Here is a 19,726-nt window from a genome sequence, read left to right on the forward strand (position 1 = left end):
GAACAATTAATTATTTTTGCCTACATAAATAACCAGTAGATTTCTAGGGAATAAAATTCCTCCAGAATTATCACTAGGATTACATTGAATCTCTAGCTTAGTCTAGAGCTAATTGTTATATTAAAAATATTGTCTTACAATTCATAAATCTGTCTATTTATAGAGGTCTTATTTTACTTATTTTATTAGTGATTGGTACTTTCCATCATAGTTTTTTATAAATGTATGCTAAATATTTTACAGTTTTTGGTACACTTGTATATTGTGCTATTTTAAAATTTCAGTTTCCAAATGTTCATTGTTTTATTTAGCCATCTGATTATTTTTGCTACTTAATTTTATATAGTACAAACATGCTAAATATACTTATTAACTCTAATAAAACTTGTGTAGCTTCTTTTGGCCTTTTCCATGAAGACAATCATGTCATCTATGAAAAGAGAAATTGTATTTCTTTCTTATTGATCTATATATACTTTTTATTTCTATTTATTGCTGTGTTGCACTGATTAGAATTTTATGAAAAATGTTGAATAGAAGTGGTGACAAGAAACGTCTTTTTTTTTTCTCAAAATAAGGGACAAATGTCCAATTTCTCATCATGAAGTATTATGTTATTGGTATTTTTTTCTTGGGTGTCCTTTATCAGTTGAGGAAGCTGACTTTTACTACTTGTCGAGAGTTTTTATTAAGAATGAGTATTGAATGTTGCCAAATGGTTTTCTGTTTGTTTCCTGCATCTATTTATGTAATCCTACTTTTTTCTCTTTATATGCTCAATATGGTATCTTACATTGATTGGTTTTCTAGTATCGAATCGATTTTGTGCTTTCACAAAAACACTACATGGTCATGATGCATAATCTTTTTATAAACATGATTTTGAACAGGAGGGTGAAATATTACCTTGGTATTAAATTATTTCTCTGGCCACTAGTTTGATAATAACCATCTGGGGTTACATTTGGAAGCACATATTCCTGTTGAAACCTATTACAAAAATTCACATGAGTGATGAGTGTATCTTGGCTCATGTTGATAACAGGAGGCTTGTGAAACTGTGGTTGGATGTTTGCATAAATTTCAAAGTTAGAATTATACAATTCCTATTGAATGTAATATTAGGTGTAAGAGAAAAAAATCAAAGTTTTGGACCTAAATAACTTAAGTATAGAATTACCATCAACAATGATGGGAAAAAATATGAATGGTTTTAGAGCTGATATAGAAGAACAAAATTCAATTTTAAACAAATTAAGTGCCTGACTTATATTAAGTATACAGTTGAAGTTATCAATGCAGTGTTTAATACATAAGTATAGAGTTCAGGAAGCTGACTTGACTAATGATAAAATACGTAACATTATTTTCTGATTAACTAAACAAAATGCAATTTCTTGATTTACAGTGATGACATTTTATTATAGTTGCTGGAATCTTAATGTAATATTAGGGTTCAGGGTGCCCTCAGCTCCCCTGAGAGGATGTTTCTCCAGGTTCCTGGCCTCCTGCCCTCTCAATAATGAGAGAGGGGAACATGGCAGAGCGAGCAGTAAATGCCGGACTTAAAAGTGTCTAGTGATTCCCTTGGCATAGTGGGCATGGATGAGATGGTGGTCCATTACTCTGGGGGCACTTTCTTATAAGATGTCCCTTTAGACTGCACTGGTAACAAGTTCAGCCAGACTGGTGTCTAACCCAAGCCTTTCCTTCATTTGAGTCCTTGGGGTCTGCTTGTCTGAGGGCCATAATTAAGGCAGCAGCCCTCCTCTAATCTCTCCTGTTCATTTCAGCCTGTTCTTTATGTTCTCTATTAGAAAACACCAAGTTTTCCTGGTTCAGTAATGATTCTAGACTCTGTTCTGGCCCCAAGGCCAGTTTCTGAAACTTTCTCGTTGGGACACTGCCCAAGATGCATGATCCATCTTCTCAGAGGGCCTCCTACGTACTGGATTTGAATCACGACCTACCAGCATCGGAGGACCACTCTCATTGCCTGCATGACCTCCAGTGGCTACCATGGACGCATGAAACCAAAGGGGGCTATTGGGTTGGGTAGTAATTGTAGCAGTAATCCCCAAACGAGGCCAGCAAGGCTCAGGAGATGGGTAACAATATTTCCCAGCAAAAGTCCAATTTACACAGGCCAATTTATAAAACTGCCCCAGAAGGGTAAACGTCTAGGGAAGGGCCATTAGTGCACACAGTTCAAAGAAGGTAGGCTGGGTCTGGCTGAGGCTGGAACAATACCCTCAGAACTCCGGCCTCCTCTCCCCTAACCCATCTTCCCTTGTAGCAAAACGCTCTTAAGGTTGTCAGACCTGCCCTTGACTATTTGGGGCCTGGAACCAGTTTAACTATGATTTTCTAGATGGAAAAGTTCTGCCATAGAGAGAGCTAATCCAAAGCAAGACAAATTATGCACCAAATACAAAGTCCCCATAGCCTTCAGCTTCTGAATTTCCCCAGAAGTTTTCATCAATTCCAGGCTGACTCCACCAGGGACCCAAACCAGCAACCTTGCAGCTTCAGGCGCAACACCTTAACCAACCGAGCAAACAGGCCACTTTTGTGAGAAAAGGCAGAAAGCTTTCTTAAGCCATATTTTGAATGAGAATGCTGCACCCTGAGGTGGTGTGGTCTGCTTAAAAGCTGGGCGGGGCTGATGGCCAACAGCTGCTTGCTTTTCTTCAGCAACACCAGCAGAGGAAAAATGCCACTGGCCGCATCACTTTAAAAGCCAGGTTAGCAGCTGCTGCTGGGCCTGCGTGAGTTCCTCCACCCCTGCGGATTTCGGTAGCCATGTTGACCCTGCCTCAACCACCTGTGTGGTTGGGCCACTCCCCAAGCCGCTGTGCTCACTGGGACCCGTGCATCCTGGAGAGCCTTTTCACCCTTGGGACTGGAGAACACTGGAGAGGCCTGCCAGAACCATGCGCCAGGCTGCTGCGCTCCCTAGTCCCCAGCAGGCTCAGGCTGCACCTCGCCCTGCCCCATTGTTTTCTCCAGCTGACTGCTGCCCACTTCAGGGGCGGGGTTCGGCAAGGAGTGAAAGGCCTACGGGCAGTGCTCACCTGATCTGCCCCACAGGCTCCTGAAGGTTTTGGTCTCAGAGATAATATCCGAAGGACGGAGAAGGAGATGGAAAGCAGAGAGAAAGACTGGAGGTAAAAAAAAAAAAACTGCGCTTTTAATTCCAGCTGGCCCGTGCTGCTTCCGAGGGGCCGAGCCACAGCCGCTGCTCTAGTTCCCCACAGCCCTGCCTAGATGTGGCTGCGTCAGGTGTTCTTAAAGAGACAGGAGCACTTTGGGAGGCCAAGGCGGGTGGATAACGAGGTCAAGAGATTGAGACCATCCTGGTCAACATGGTGAAAACCCGTCTCTACTATAAATACAAAAAATTAGCTGGGCACGGTGGCGCGTGCCTGTAATCCCAGCTACTGAGGACGCTGAGGCAGGAGAATTGCCTGAATCCCGGAAGCGGAGGTTGCGGTGAGCCGAGATCGCGCCATTGCACTCCAGCCTGGGTAACAAGAGCGAAACTCCGTCTCAATTAAAAAAAAAAAAAAAAAAAAAAGAAACAGGACAGAGGCTGGTTTTATTCACGATTTTGAAGTCTTCTTCCCCAGCTGTACCTCTTTCCTGACTGTACCTCTCTTTCTGGTGTACTCCTCTTCTGGCTGGCTTGCCAAAATGTAATATTGGGGTTCAGGGTATCCTTAGCTCTCCTGAGAGACTGTTTCTCCAGGTTCTTGGCCTCCTGCCCTCTCAAGAATTAGAGAGGGGAACACGGCACAGTGCGCAGTAAATGCCAGACTCAAAAGTGTTTGTAGAAAGTGATTTATTTAAAGAGAGAGAAACAGGAGAAGGGGAGAGAAAGAAACAGCTAACTCTCACACTGAATGAGAAAATCCAGACAGATGGAATCGCGGAGAGGAAAGCAGCTTCCACACTGAGTGGAAGGGAATAGAGAGAGAGATGGAGTTTAAGAGGGGAAGACAGGCTTCCATGAGAAAGGGTGGAAGAGGACTCCAGAGGGGAAATCCAGGATAGAGAAAAACAGCTTCCACGAAGGGAGTGTTCATGGAAGGGGATCCAAACATGGAGGCTGAAGGGGTGAGGAAGAAGGGGATCTTTAACCTGGAAGGAATCCCCACCTTCTCTAAGACCCCTGGCCAATGAAAGGAGTTTCTTAGACCTTCTGCTGGAGTGATTGACTCTTAGTTTCTTCCAGTGCCCATGAAATTTAAACATAAACTGTTAAATCTCCTGGATGGAGAGACATGGGAGCGGGGCATGGTGCTAAGATGTTCTTGCCCTTAAAACTATGCCCCCTTGTGGACCCAGAAAGAGAACACATTCCCTCACTAATATTCTTTGTCCATTTTCCAATATGAAGATTCTAGTCAAATCAAGTTAGTAATCACATTTTTCATGAGAAAGTTATTAAAATCCAGGGAGAACACATTGATAACTGAGGAAATATCTGTACTCTGCAAGTGGGAACCCCTCCAGTAATTTAGCATACATTCTTTTATAGGAATCCGAGGTCTTTCTCCTGGCAGTGCTGTGGAAATGCTGATACATTCTGACTGGTTAATATCCTCCTGGCTTTAAAATAGTGAGCAAGCATAAGACGTCACTTAGTATAGTTTGAAGTCAGGCAGCCTGATGCCTCCAGCTTTGTTTTGGCTATGTGGGCTCTCTTTTGGTTCCACATGAAGTTTGAAGTGGTTTTTTCCAGTTCTGTGAAGAAGGTCATTGGTAGCTTGATGGGGTTAGCATTGAGTCTACAAATTATTTTAGGCAGTATGGCCATTTTCATATTGATTCTTCTCAACCATGAGCATGGAATGTTTTTCCATCTGTTTGTGTCCTCTCTCATTTCCTTGAGCAGTGGTTTGTAGTTCTCCTTGAAGAGGTCCTTTACATCCTTTGTTAGTTGTATTCCTAGGTATTTTATTCTCTTTGTAGCAATTGTGAATGGGAGTTCACTCTTGATTTGGTTCTCTGTTAGACTATTATTGGTATATATGGATGCTTGTGATTTCTGCACACTGATTTTGTTTCCTGAGACTTTGCTGAAGTAGCTTATCAGTTTCAGGAGATTTTGGACTGAGATGATAGGGTCTTCTAAATATACAATCATGTTGTCTGCAAATAGAGACAATTTGACTTCCTCCTTTCCTAACTGAATACCCTTCATTTCTTTTTCTTGCCTAATTGCTCTGGCTAGAACTTCCAATGCTATATTGAATAGGAGTGGTGAGAGAGGGCATCTTTGTTTTGTGCCAGATTTCCAGTTTTTGCCCATTCAGTACGATATTGGTTGTGGGTTTGTCATAAATGGCTTTTTAAATTTTGTGATATGTTCCATCCATACCTAGTTTATTGAGGGTTTTTAGCATAAAGGGCTGTTGAATTTTATGGAAGGCCTTCTCTGCATCTATTGAGGTAATCATGTGGTTTTTGTCTTTGGTTCTGTTTATGTGATGGTTTATAGTCTTGCATATGTTGAACCAGCCTTGCACCCCCGGATGAAGCCTACTTGACCGTGATGAGTAAGCTTTTTGATTTGCTGTTGTGTTAGATTTCAATAGATGCTGGAGAGAATGTGGAGAAATAGGAACGCTTTTACACTGTTGGTGGGAGTGTAAATTAGTTCAACCATTGTGGAAGACAGTGTGGCGATTCCTCAAGGACCTAGAAATAGAAATTCCATTTGACCCAGTAATCCAATTACTGGGTATATACCCAATGGATTATAAATTGTTCTATTATAAAGACACATGCACACATATGTTCATTCCAGCATTGTTTTCAATAGCAAAGACTTGGAACAAACCCAAATTTCCATCAATTATATACTAAAGAAAATGTGGCACATATACACCATGGAATACTATGCAGCCATAAAAAACAATGAGTTCGTGTCCTTCATAGGGACATGGATAAAGCTGTAAACCATCACTCTCAGCAAACTGACATGAAGAGAAAACCAAACACCGCATATTCTCACTCATAGGTGGGTGCTGAACAATGAGAACACATGGACACAGGGAGGGGAGCATCACAGGATGCAATCAGTTGGGGGTTTCTAGGGGAGGGACAGTAGGGGCTGGGAAGGGTGAGGAGGAATAATGTGGGGAGAAACACCAGATATGGGTGATGGAGGGATGAAGGCAGCAAACCACCTTGCCACGTATGTACCTATGCAACAATTTTGCATGATCTGCACATGTACTCCAGAACCTGAAGTACAATACAAAGAAAAAAAAAATCACTTAGGATTACTTTGATTTCAGTTTTCTAAATTAGAATCACTGACACCTTCAAATTAGCTACAATACATCAGTTAGAATTTTTGATGTTTTACAATCTTTTCCATGATAGGTTTCTGAACATTTCATTGGGTAAATACTATGTATTTTGAGAGGGAAGCTCTCAGAAATAAAATATAGTTTGAAGTTATTTAAGAAAACTCTCAGTTGTTACCTTCATTTATATTTCAAACAATGTATGTTTCACTACGACAAATAATAAAAAATTTCTATCAAACTAATATCCCAGTAATTTAATTTTAACATTGTTTAATCTTCAAAAATACATCCAAATTCAGGCTATGTAACATTGGTCAGTTTTATTACATATATCTAAAGATTTTTCAGTCAAAAGAAGAATTTAAATAGTGTTACTTATATGGTAAACAGTACCCAACATTAGATTGTTGCTGTTGCTAAAGCAATACGAAATTTAAATATCTTCGTCATTTACCATGAGGGAGGGGATACTGTATTTTTGAAATTATTTGAACTACATCTTTGAAAATATTTATTATTAAATGTTAACTGACTTATTTTTCTTAACGAAAACAATGAACAGATTTATTGAATCAGCAGTATTTCCATCACTACATTATGAGGTTGAATTATTAGGCCAGTACATGACCCACTATGATTCTTCTTTATTTTTCTGTGTTGGTGTACATTGGTGCTTAATCATAAGACAAGTGCATGAGAACCTGAAGGGAGTACTTGTTTGTTATTGCTTGTATTATTTATGTATCTGTCCATTTGAGTGTTGCATCATATTTGATGTTGTGTTTTCTACTTTTATTTGGAATATAATAGGTAGTCAGTTCTTAGAAAAGAGTAACTAAATTGATAAACCTATCTCCAGATTGACAAAAACAAAATAAAACAAAACACAGAAGAAAAACATCTATGAAAGAAAAAACATCACGAGTAACCTTACAAAATGAAATAAATATAAAGCATTTGACCATAAATTATATATCAAATTTAAATAATCAAATTCCTAGAAAGACATAAAGTATCCAAAAGAAGAAGTGTAAAAACTGAATGGTCTTGTAGCAAGCAAATAAATTAAATGAGTAAGCCATCACTTCTCACAAAGAAAAGCTCGGGCCCAAACAGCATTGATGGTAAGTTCTGTGACATTTTAAAGAATGAACACGTTTTCCTTCATAAGCCCTTCCAAGGTTAGAACAGGAGGGAACAGAATTCAACACATTTTGTGAGACTAATATTAACCTGATACCAAAAGCATGCAAAATTTTACTCAGTGCTGGAAGACTGTATACTTAAAATCAGGAACAAAATATTAATGCCTTTACCACTGATATTTGAAGTTGTACTGGAGAATCTAGCCAGGGGAATTAGGCAATAAATAAATAAATAAAAGTACCCAGATTAGAATGAAAAAATTAAACTATCTTTATTTGCAAATGACATGGTCTTGAATATAGAGAGCTGCATCAGCAACAACTATTAGAACTAATAACTGAGCCTAGCAATTTTTCAGGATACAAAATGAATATACAAAAATCAACTGTATTTCTAGAGAGTAGCAATGAAAAATTCACAAGTAAAAAGAAAATAATTCCATTTTAATAGCATCCAAAAATAAAATACTTGAGATTATTATTAATAAAGGAAGTGAAAGATGTGTATTCTCAAAACTACAAAGCATTGTTGAGATAAATCCAATGAGAACTAAATAAATGGAACACATCACATGTCAGCATCAGAAAATCTATATATATTAAAATGACATTAACCTCCCAAGTTGTTCTAAAGTTTCAACAGAATCCTTATTCCAATATCTGCTATCTTGGGTTTTTTTTTCAGAAATTGACAAACTAATACTAAAATTAGTAGAGGAATGCAAGTGACCCAGATTAATCGAAACAATCTGGGTGAGGTACAGCAAAATTTTACTGATTTCAAACCTTACTATAAATGTCCAGTAATCAAGACAGTGTAGTAATGGTAAAGTTAGACATATAGGTCAACGAACTAGAATTGAGAGTCTGGAAATAAGCACTTATTTTTAAGGCCAATTGGTATTCAGCAGGGTGCCAAAACAATGGCAAAAAAATATTCCTCTCGTCCGGGCGCAGTGGCTCAAGCCTGTAATCCCAGCACTTTGGGAGGCCGAGGCGGGTGGATCACGAGGTCAACAAATCGAGACCATCCTGGTCAACATGGTGAAACCCCGTCTCTACTAAAAATTACAAAAAATTAGCTGGGCATGGTGGCGCGTGCCTGTAATCCCAGCTACTCAGGAGGCTGAGGCAGGAGGAGAATTGCCTGAACCCAGGGGGCGGAGGTTGCGGTGAGCCGAGATCACGCCATTGCACTCCAGCCTGGGTAACAAGAGCGAAACTCCCTCTCAAAAAAAAAAAAAAAAAAAAAAAATTCCTCTCAACAAATGATACTGGTACTGTAATATTTGGGTCCAGGGGTCCCCCCTTAGTTCCCCTGAGAGGATGTTTCTCCAGGTTCTTGGTCTCCTGCCTTCTCAAGAATGAGAGAGGGGACCACCGCACAGTGTGCAGTAAATGTTGGACTCAAAAGTGTTTGTAAAAAGTGATTTATTTAAAGAGAAAAAGGAGAAAGAGAGAGAAACAGCTCTCATGCTAGTGAGAGAGAAGCCGCTCTTACACTGCGTGAGAAGGGTTCCCAGATGGGAAAAACCAGAGAAGGAAAGCGCCTCTCACACTGAATGAGAGAATCCGGAAAGATGGAATCCAGGAGAGGAAAGCAGCTTCCACACTGTGTGGAAGGGAACACAGAGAGAGAGATGGAGTTTAGGAGGGGAAGACAGGCTTCCATGAGAGAGTGTGGAAGCGGACTCCAGAGGGAAAGTCCAGGATAGAGAAAAACAGCTTCTATGAGAGTGTTCGTGGAAGGGGATCCAAACATGGAGTCGGAAGGGGTGCGGAAGAAGGGGACTTTTAACTTGGGAGGAACCCCCACCTTCTCTAAGACCCTGGGCCAATGAAAGGAGTTCCTTAGAACTTCCACTGGGGTGATTGACTCTTAGTTTCTTCCCACGCCCACAAAATTTAAACATAAATCGTTAAATCTCCCAGATGGAGAGATGGGAGGGGCGCTTGGAGCTGGGAAGTTCTTGCCCTTAAAACTATGCCCCCTTGTGGACCGGGAAAGAGAACACATTCCCTCAGTACAACTGGTTCTATATACCTGCAAAGAAAATGATAATAACTTGGACTGCTATCACACTAATTTAAATCAAGACTGAAATTCTAAGGCCCCTTACCCATCTGAATCAACTCCTTCTCTCCCCAAGGGCATTATGGAGTTAACCTGAAAATCTAGTTCAGGCCATGAGGCAAGTGGGGGTTGGGTATGCCTTATTACATCTCTCTGGCATTAACATCAACACACACCTACATCTGATAAGAAACATTCACAATCTATTTTCTCTGAAGCCTGCTACCTGGAGGCTTTGTCTATATGATAAAACCTTGGTCTCCGCAACCCTTGACTTAACCCAGACATACCTTTCTACAGATGATAACCCTTACAACCAATTTTTAAATCTAGTTAAGATCTGGAAGCACCTGCTTTGAGTTGCCCTGCCTTTGCATGTCAAACCAATGAATATCTTATTTGCATGGATTGATGTATTATGTCTCCCTAAAATGTACAAAAGTAAGCTATTCCCAGATCACTTTGGACACATATTGCCAGGACCTCTTGAGGCTGTGTCATCCATGCATCCTTAACCTTGACAAAATAAACTTTCTTAATTGATTGTGACGTGTCTCAAATATTTTGAGTTCACATTAATATGTAAAAATTAGCCAAAATTGATCATAGATTTAAATACAAAAGGAAAAAGTACAAAACTTTTAGCAGAAAACATAGAAAAAAACTATGTATAATATAAGGCAACAGCTTTATGGAAACACTCCACACACACACACCCCTGCACATGTGCAATAAAAAAGACAAAATAGATAAACTGGACTTCATCAAAGACAAATCTTTTGTGCATGAAAGGACACTACTAAACAATTGAAAAGAAAATTCATAGAATGGGGAAGATATTTGCAATTCATATGTTTCATGAGGGACTTTCATCAAAAATGTATAAAATACACTTAGAATTGAGCAATAAAAAAGCAATAAAATGAAAGACAAAGTGAACACAACTCAAATGTGACATGAAAAAATACCACAGTAAGCAATGTTTGGTGTTTTAAATACAGTGTAATATAGTTAGCCCTAAAAAAAAAACCAAAATATGGATACATAGCACTCTGGATAAGCATTAAAAACTTTAATTGAAAGAAGTCAATAACAAAAGTGACATGTTATATAATTCCATATATGTAGAAAGTCCATATTAGGCAAATATATAGTGATAAAAAGTAGATTCCTGGATGCCAGAGCCTGAAGGCTGTGAAAACGGAGTGTGAGTGCTAATGGGCATGAGGTTTCTGCAGGCATGATAAAATGCTTTAGAATTATATAGTAATGGTTGTACAACTCAGGGAATATAACTGAATTACAATTTAAAAATGTATATTTTTATAGCAGCAAGTTATATCTCAATAAAGCTATTATTTTACAAAGTACAAAGCAGTTTATGATAATTTATGTCTTTCCATGTGTGCATTCCTAGAGAAAATATATTTATTTATATATGGTAGTTAAACTCAACCAAAATATTAAATTCTCTATAACTTAATGAGTGATATTAAAAGATAAAAGTGATTAGCCATTATAATGTAAATGCAGCACTCTGAAGGTAAATACAAGCCACAGAAGGATAAATTTAGCAAAGAAATCATCTCTTGCAGTTTCAAGTATCAACATGTCAGCTCAGTTCTTTTCCTTGCATTTTGGCACCATAGGATACCAATGGCAGAGCCGTAACTTTGTGCCAGAATTATTCTAATTAGCATACAATATGCAAAGAACTTCAGAAAAGTATTAAACATAAAAATAGATTTATGTAAAAATGTCATGGCTTGAACTAAAATTAGCTATATCTGGCTCCCTCAAATAACCCCACATATAGGTTAGAAAATAATTATATAATAGAAATGACATGTTCTAGTTAACCCAAAAAGTTAGAAATCTTGCATAGCTGTGGTTTCCTGTATAGAAGCAGATTTCAAGTTTCAACAGCTGGTATTAAAAATCAGCTCCACTACTCACATAAACAAAAATGATTCCCCTCTATCATGCTTGCTCTAACTGTCTGTGCCTCTTTGTTTTCATCTATTTTTTAAAATGAAAATAATGTCAAGCACTAAGTATTCCTGTGAAGTGTAAATGAAAATCAAATGTTGAAAGAGTCTAATATATGGTGGGCAATCCATAAATATTTACAAGATCTGATTAAATTTTTTCAGGAAGCATATAATACAAAGACAATAAAACCATACTGAACACAATCAACACATTTTAATTATTTATAACATATTTTTATATTTTGAAAAATTTAAGGGTCATTCTCATGAAATTGAACCGCTTGCTATTGCATTATAGATGCCTGAAAGAAAGATCTTTAATATAATGAAAGATAACTTTCAGTGTTTTTGTATTATGCATCACTAAACTGGCAGAAGCTCAAACTTATGAAAACATCATTTGGAATCTTGTGATTAAGATAGCAAACGAGAATTTTGAAGTCTAACACATTAGTTCCAAGCCCTTGTGACTCTTATAAGGGAACACTGAGCACAACGAAATAAATAATACTTTTCAAAGAACAGATGTCTTCAAAATAATTCTAAGAATGTGATTTTTTGAACACTGAAGGACACAGTGTTCATATACAGACTCAGTATAGCAGTGTGACAAAATGATGACTGACAAGCAGCATGAGACATAAATGATGAATCATAATATAAAATTGAAAGGGATCAACATAGTACTACAAATCAAAATTTTGTTGTAATGAAATTTAAAATTTTACACTCTCCTGTATCTGAAAATAATTTCCTGTAAGTGGGGGAAAAAAAAACACCAAAAATGTTTCTTTCCTTTTCAGCTCAATGGGAAAAGTAACATAAATCAAAATGTCATCAGTGAACTGGCAGAGCTGTAACACCCAACCCATTGGAGTCTTCACAGTGTCTCAAATAGATATCACAGAGGAAAAAAGACAAAATAAAACCGCATGAGGTGCAATATAAGGACACTTATGATAAATGGAGGAATACCCAATGCTGCCTCGGGAGTTCTGTCGCTACATGAGGAATTAAATCACTGAAGGTAGGTGTGCAACAAACCTGACTTCGTATTTCATGGTCATTGGTGTACAACAGTACTGACGTGAGATGTCATATTCTTAAACATGAGAAATTAATAGAGAGCAACTCTCTTTCTAAAAATCTAATTCCTTTTCCAAATGCCCATGGGTGTACATTGTTGCTTTCATTATAAATTTATTTCCAAGTAATGTCTACAGATAAACCTCTAAGTCTTGGGTCAAATGTAAAAATCTGACTGTGCATGTTTAAAGAAAGTTTTAGAAAGTCTAAAAGGCAAAATAAAGCCTTTGGATTCTACAGTCCAGCAAAATGATGTAGTATTGTGCTTTTTGTAGCATGTTTTATTTTCATATTAGATATTTTTTCTATAGAGAGAACTTTAATCAAAGTGATGTGTATGATTTGGCAAAGAAGGACTAAGTAATATGCAATAAATACAGGAGTTGGATCAGGTGAAAATTTTGCACTTAAAAAATATAGGTTGAGAAGACTTAGGAATTTCATTTTAAAGAATGTTAATGAAATTTAAGAAAAAATAGAAACAAAGTTTACATATTCTTCAAGCTCAAATTTTCTGCAGAGGTTACATGCATATATTTCTATATATATGATTGATTTTGATTACCTCATATTTGAAAGTGATTTTGCCATTTACTTGTCATATATTTCAGTTAAAAGCAGTAGAGCCAGTCTTTTTGGCCCCAACTGTACTTACTCGCTCCTGCAACTGATTTTGTACTCTGTCAAACTTAGGAAAAACACTTGCATTTTGTACTCTCTTTTACTACAGGGAAGTTAAAAAAAAAAAGAACTATTGGTATATGTGAGTAATGTACATTATTTAGAGAAAAGACGGTTTACTAACTTTAGTGTCTGTAAATTTATAAACTGTGTTGATATATTTTGCCATAATTTGTTCTGGATTTTATTATGTCAAAATATAATGTTTAATATAAAATATTTCTTAAAAATTTAGCAAAAGTTGAAAATCCTCTGTTGTTCAGTCAGGAAACAAAAGGCTTTAGACTCCATCTCCTAGCAGCTTGAACTGAGACAAGAGATTTGGCAAAGGTTCTTGTTACTGAAATACTTGCAATTTAAATTAATTGACTATGTAATAAAAACAGTTTGGGATTATTGTTTATATTTTTTAAATGGAGAGAAAATAATTGATTTCTCTTTGGAAGTTTCAAAGTAAATGATTCTTCAATACCAGAATGGCTTATTGGGTGGAATGTCAGTCCACCTTCAGTTAAGGGAGAAATATTTTTTATTTACGCTGGCCAATGAGTTTCAGGAAAATGAGAAACTATGTAATAAAATTATATAAAATGGAAAAAATTGGTATGAGACTATATACCAAAGATATGCAAAAATTCCATTTCATTTGCATTTAAGACAGCATAAAAGAGAAAGTTATATTAAATGGAAATTTGGGGGTGATTGGAATTATGTTCAATGAGAACAAGCTATATATTATCGCTTATATCCTGTTTATGGTTTAAATATTACTGGGCCAGTCTCTGCAGGTCATGCCTATAATTCCCAACACTTTGGGAGCCTAGGCGGGTGGATTGCTAGAGCCCAGGAGTTCCAGATCAGCCTGAGAAACATGTTGAAACCCTGTCTCCTCCAGAAAAACCCATAAAAATTAGCCAGGCAAGGTGGTGTAGTCCTAGCTACTCAGAGGCTGTAGTAGGAGGATGGGTTGAGTCCAGGAGGAGGAGATTGCAGTGAGCTGTGATCACTCCACTGCACTCCAGCTTGGGTGACAGAATGAGACCCTGTCTCAAACCAAAAAAAAAAAAAAGAGAGAGAGAGAGGAAGGAGGAAGGAAAGAAAATTGTTGATCTTCTCAAGATACTTTTATACATGTGATTAGAAAACGTTTAATTTAGTTGTGGAGATACTGATAATCAAAGAACCTACTCATAAAGGCCTTAGGTTGAGGACAATTATTTTAACTGATTTAATGTAACAGAATTCACAGTCCTTATAGGAAGTGCTGAGTATTCTAATTCAACTTTGGTTCTAACAAGGCTTAAATAAATGATTTGAAAATTTATTCAACAATTAGGTGATCCTAACACAAGCAAAATATGTTTCAATAAAAGAGAGAAATGAGAAAATGTCATCATTGTAAAGATAAATTTATTAATATACAAACTAAGTATATTTACACATACAAAAAAGAGTTTTCTTTTTCTCTGGAGATATTTTATTTGATACATATAAAAATTAGGTGATGTATATTTAATCATATATATAAATAGATTATATATATAATATCAAGTGAAATATTAAAGTAATTTAATCACCAATCTTTCAAAATTTGATTTCAGAGGCTTTTTTGACCCCCACAGTAATTTTAAAAGGTTTTAGTAACTTTTTCTTCAAAAATATTAGATGTGAGACGCATTTAATCTGGGCACTTTTTCTGGTTACATTTTTCCACTCATTTTGTTTAAAATACAGGTTGGCCTGGATAGCATATTTGAATAATAAAAATAGGTTATGTTGATTTAAAATTTATTATTTTGATTACCCTTGATATGATGTGGCTGTACTCCCACCCAAATCTCATCTTCAGTTGTAGCTTTCATAATTTTTATGTGTTGTGGGAGGGACCCAGTGGGAGGTAATTAAATTATGAGTGGGGTCTTTCCATGCTGTTCTTGTGATAGTGAGTAAGTCTCATGAGATCTGATGGTTTTATAAAGGGGAGTTCCCCTGCAAATGCTCTCTCTTGCCTGCTTCCATGTAAGACGCACCTTTGGTCCTCCTTCACCTTCTGCCATAATTGTGAGGCCTCACCAGCCATGTGAAACTGTGAGTCCATTAAAACTTGTTTTCTTTATAAATCACCCAGTCTGAGGTATGTCTTTATTAGCAGTGTGAGAACAGACTAATACAGTAAATTGGTACAAGAAGTGGGGTGTTGATATAACAATATCTGAGAATGTGGAAGCGACTTTGGAACTGGATAATAGGTGGAGTTTGGAACAGTTTGGAGGGCTCAAAAGAGAATAGGAAAATGTGAGAAAGTTTGGAACTTCTTAGAAACTTGGAGTGCTCAGAGGACAGGTAGTTGAAACTTTCTAGAAAGATTGAAACTTCCTAGAAGCTTGTGTAATGGCTTTGACCAAAATGCTGATAGTGATATGGACAATAAAGAAAGCCTAGGCTGAGGTGGTCTTACATGGAGATGAAGAACTTGTTGGGAATTGGAGTAAAGTTTACTCTTGCTATGCAAAGAGACTGGTGGCATTTTTCTTTTCTCTACAGATCTGTGAAACTTTGAGAGAAATTAGTTAGGGTATCTGGCTGAAAAAAATTTCTAAGCAGCAAAGCATTCAAGAGATGATTTGTGTGCTGTTAAAACCATTCAGTTTTGTGTATTCACAAAGATATGGTTTGAAACTGGAATTAATGGTTAAAAGGGAAGCAGAGCATAAAAGTTCAGAAAAGTTGCAGCCTCACAATGTAACAGAAAAGAAAAATCTATTTTCTGGGAGAAATTCAAGCCCATAGCAGAAATTTGCATAAGTAACCAGGAGCCTTATGTTAATCACCAAGACAGTATCTCCAGGGCATGTCGGATTCCTTTGTGGTAGACCCTCCCATCATATGCCTGAGACCTAGGAGGAAAAAATGGTTTCCTAGGTTGGGACTAGGGTCCCCTGCTGTGTACAGCCTATGAACTTGGTGCCCTACGTTCTGGCTGCTCCAGCCATGGCTAAAAGGGGCTGAAGTACAGCTCAGGCCATGATTTCAGAGGGTACAAGTCACAATCCTTGGCAGCTTCCATGTGGTATTGATCCTGCAGGTACACAGAAGTCAAGAATTGATGTTTGGGAACCTGTGCCTATATTTCAGAGCTTTGCAGCAGGGGCAGAGCCCTCATAGATAACCTCTGCTAAGGCAGTGCTGAAGGAAAATGTGGGGTTGGAGCCACCACAGAGTCCCTGCTGGGGCACTGCCTAGTGCAGCTGTGAAAAGAAGGCCACCATACTCCAGTCCCCAGAATTGTAGCTCTACAAACACTGTGCCCCACATGCCAGGAAAAGCTGCAGAAACTCCATGTCAGCCTGAGAAAGCAGCCAGGCATGGGTGCTGTAACCTGAAAAACTACAGGGGCAGAGCTTCCCAAGACCATGGCAGCCCACCTCTTGCATCAGCATGATGTAGAAATGAGACATGGAATCAAAGGAGATCATTTTGGAGCTTTAAGATTTGACTGCCAGTCAGGCATGGTGACTCCCACCTGTAATCCCAGCACTTTGGGGGGCTGAGGTGGTCAGATCAACTGAGGTCAGGAGTTCAAGACCAGCCTGGCCAATATAGTGAAACCCTCTCTCTACTAAAAATACAAAAAGTTAGCTGGGTGGGGTGGTGGGCACCTATAATCCAAGCTACTTGGAAGGCTGAGGCAGAAGAATCTCTTGAACCCTGGAGGCAGAGGTTGCAGTGAGCTGAGATTGTGCATTGCACTCCAGCCTGGGCAACAAGAGCAAAACTCTGTCTCAAAAAAAAAAAAAGAAAAAGAAAAAAAATTGACTGCCCCATGGAATTTCAGACTTTCATGGGGCAAGTCATCCCTTAATTTTGGACAATTTTTATCATTTGGAATGGGTGTATTTACCCAATATCTGTACTCCCATTGTAGCTAAGAGGTAACTAACTTGCTTTTGATTTTACAGACTCATAGACAGAAGGGCTTGCTTTGTCTCAGATAAGACACTGGGCTGTGGACTTTTGAGTTAATGCTGAAATGAGTTAAGGCTTTGGGGGACTGTTGGGAAAGCATGATTACTTTTGCAATGTGAAGACATGAGATTTGGGAGGGGCCAGGGACAGAATATGTTTTTTCTTTGTCCCCACCCAAATCTCATCTTGAATTTTAGCTCCCATAATTCCCATGTTGTGGGAGGGACCCAGTGGGAAGCAATTGAATCATGGGGATGGGTCTTTCCCTTGCTTTTCTTTCCGTAGTGAATAATCTCACACAATCTGATGATTTTATGAAGTGGAATTCCATTGTAAATGCTCTCTATTACCTGCTGCCATGTAATACATGCCTTTGCTCCTAACATTTTGCCATGATTGTGAGGCCTCCCCAGCAATGTGGAACTATGAGTCCAATAAACTTATTTTTATTTATAAACTACCCAGTCTTGATACCCGACAAAGGCATACTATCTTGATTAGCAGTATGAGTAAAGACTAATACACTGCCTATGAAGTAGAGAGGTTGAAACTTTGGAAGTAGGGTCAGTGAGCTTAGAGGTCACATTTTGGACATGTTGCTTACTAGCTTTAAGGATTTGGACAAGTTACTCAAATTTTCTAAGTCAAAATTTTTAAGTGTTAAATATTTAAGAAAAAAATCATAGGTGTCAAAATTAAAAGAGACAGTGCTTGGTATATATTATGTGATAATAAATATTCCTGTAGTGTGCTAGTTACAATGAATGACAGTTTTAGATACTTTATAATAGGGATCTAGGTCTCCTGTTCTTTTTGGAAAGGTTGTTTCTGAAAATTTCTTAGAAATCACCTTTAAGTATATTTTTATCAACCTACAGAAAATTATCAAGAAGTACAGCCGAGACAAATTTTGCTACTTTGGAGAAAAAGAAAATACCCCTACACATAAATCTTTAGTGCTAGGAACGTTTGGGTCTTAGTGATGTAATCTTTCCCATCTTAACCACCACTTCTTTCTTAAGTTCAAATAATTAGATTTTCTTTATTTATGTAATTATTGTTGTAAGTCCTTGAGTCTTTTTTCTCCTGCTGCACTACATTTGTTCTAACAGCATATATTTTTGTTTATTTCCCTCCATGTTTTATTGCTTTTTCTTTTATTATTTTTCAAATAATTAGTTCTGGTTTTAGCAATTTGATTCCATTTACTATCAAAACACACATATAGAAATATAATTTTAGTAATCTTGTTTTGTCTTTTGATTAAAACAATATTTTCTGTTCTCAGACTGTTACTTTCTTAAATTACTTTTTATTTAAAAATGCTGGTACATTATTTTACAAGTCAAATTGAAAGATGTTTGTCAATGACCAAGTTAACAGGGACAGAATTTGTTCTCTCCTAACTCTAAAATTGCAAAAATTGGATGACTTATATGAAACAGATATATTCATTAACATTAGAGTTACTAACAGGTTTTATAAAAACTGGTAAAGGCAAGTGCTGAAAAAAATGGATACAAGTAGGTTGTTCAGGCTGAAAATAGCTTTTATAAAAAACAGCTTGACAATTTCTTATAATCAAAAGTTAAAGTTATCAAACTATTCAGCAATTCCACTTTCAGATACTCATCCTAAAATAAATAATCATATTTGATTTATTCATAAATGCCATTTATTTTTGTATTCTCATTTAAATTCAGGATATATCATATACATGGTGGTACTCAACTTATGTAGTTAATATGATCAATACATTGATATGTCTATGAATATTCAATACCAAAGTTGTTAACTAATAAACTAAAAGTAAAGGAAACTGCTATTTTTTAAGACAGTTAAAGTTATCAAAATAAAATGATTCAGCTAAAGAAAAAGGAGAAATTCTTTTATTCACAAATCAAGAAATCTGTTACAATGTATATATAACTATAAAATAAATTCTTAAATCAGTATATCAAATTAACCTTTTCCATTAATGTTTTTATCATTTTAATATTAAATATTGCTAACTTATTTTACTTAGTTTTTTTGGCGATATAAAATTTATACAAGATTTTAAATTAACATATATAAATTTTAGTATTTTTGTAAATATTCTAAGACAATGTATTTCACAAAAAACTAGCACTTGCTAATCTATTTGTATGTGAGTATCTGAGGTCATAGTTTTACATGACCTCAATAAACATGCAACTTATAAGAAAAATAGAAGCAAATTACAAAGTGATGATTTTGCACTGAGTAGCATTAACACTTTTAGGATAAAGGATATGAGATTTAGCTTTTTGATTTCTTATTCTGAGGAATTATAATTACTAGTTTCTTTCATTAAAAGAATTAATTGAGTGCATAGTTTGAAGTGTGAAGCTTTTCTGAATAAGTCATTTATCAACCTTTAAGAAAGCATTTGTTGATAAATTTTATTTTGTGTGTGGTTTTATTTTTGTTTTTTAATCTAGG

General features: G+C 36.8%; 1 long non-coding RNA gene across 1 annotated transcript in view; it reads left to right on the plus strand.

The window, feature by feature from the left end:
• Positions 1 to 2,795: 2,795 nt before the first annotated feature.
• LOC144579014 (uncharacterized) overlaps positions 2,796 to 19,726 on the plus strand; it is a 60,526-nt gene continuing 43,595 nt past the window's right edge. Inside the window, exons 1-2 of the long non-coding RNA XR_013525773.1 lie at positions 2,796 to 3,167; positions 12,334 to 12,557. This is a non-coding gene — a long non-coding RNA (uncharacterized LOC144579014). The remainder of the gene's footprint in view (positions 3,168 to 12,333; positions 12,558 to 19,726) is intronic.

This window comes from Callithrix jacchus, chromosome 1, assembly GCF_049354715.1.
Source record: "Callithrix jacchus isolate 240 chromosome 1, calJac240_pri, whole genome shotgun sequence".
In the NCBI taxonomy this organism is placed as follows: Eukaryota; Metazoa; Chordata; class Mammalia; order Primates; family Cebidae; genus Callithrix; species Callithrix jacchus.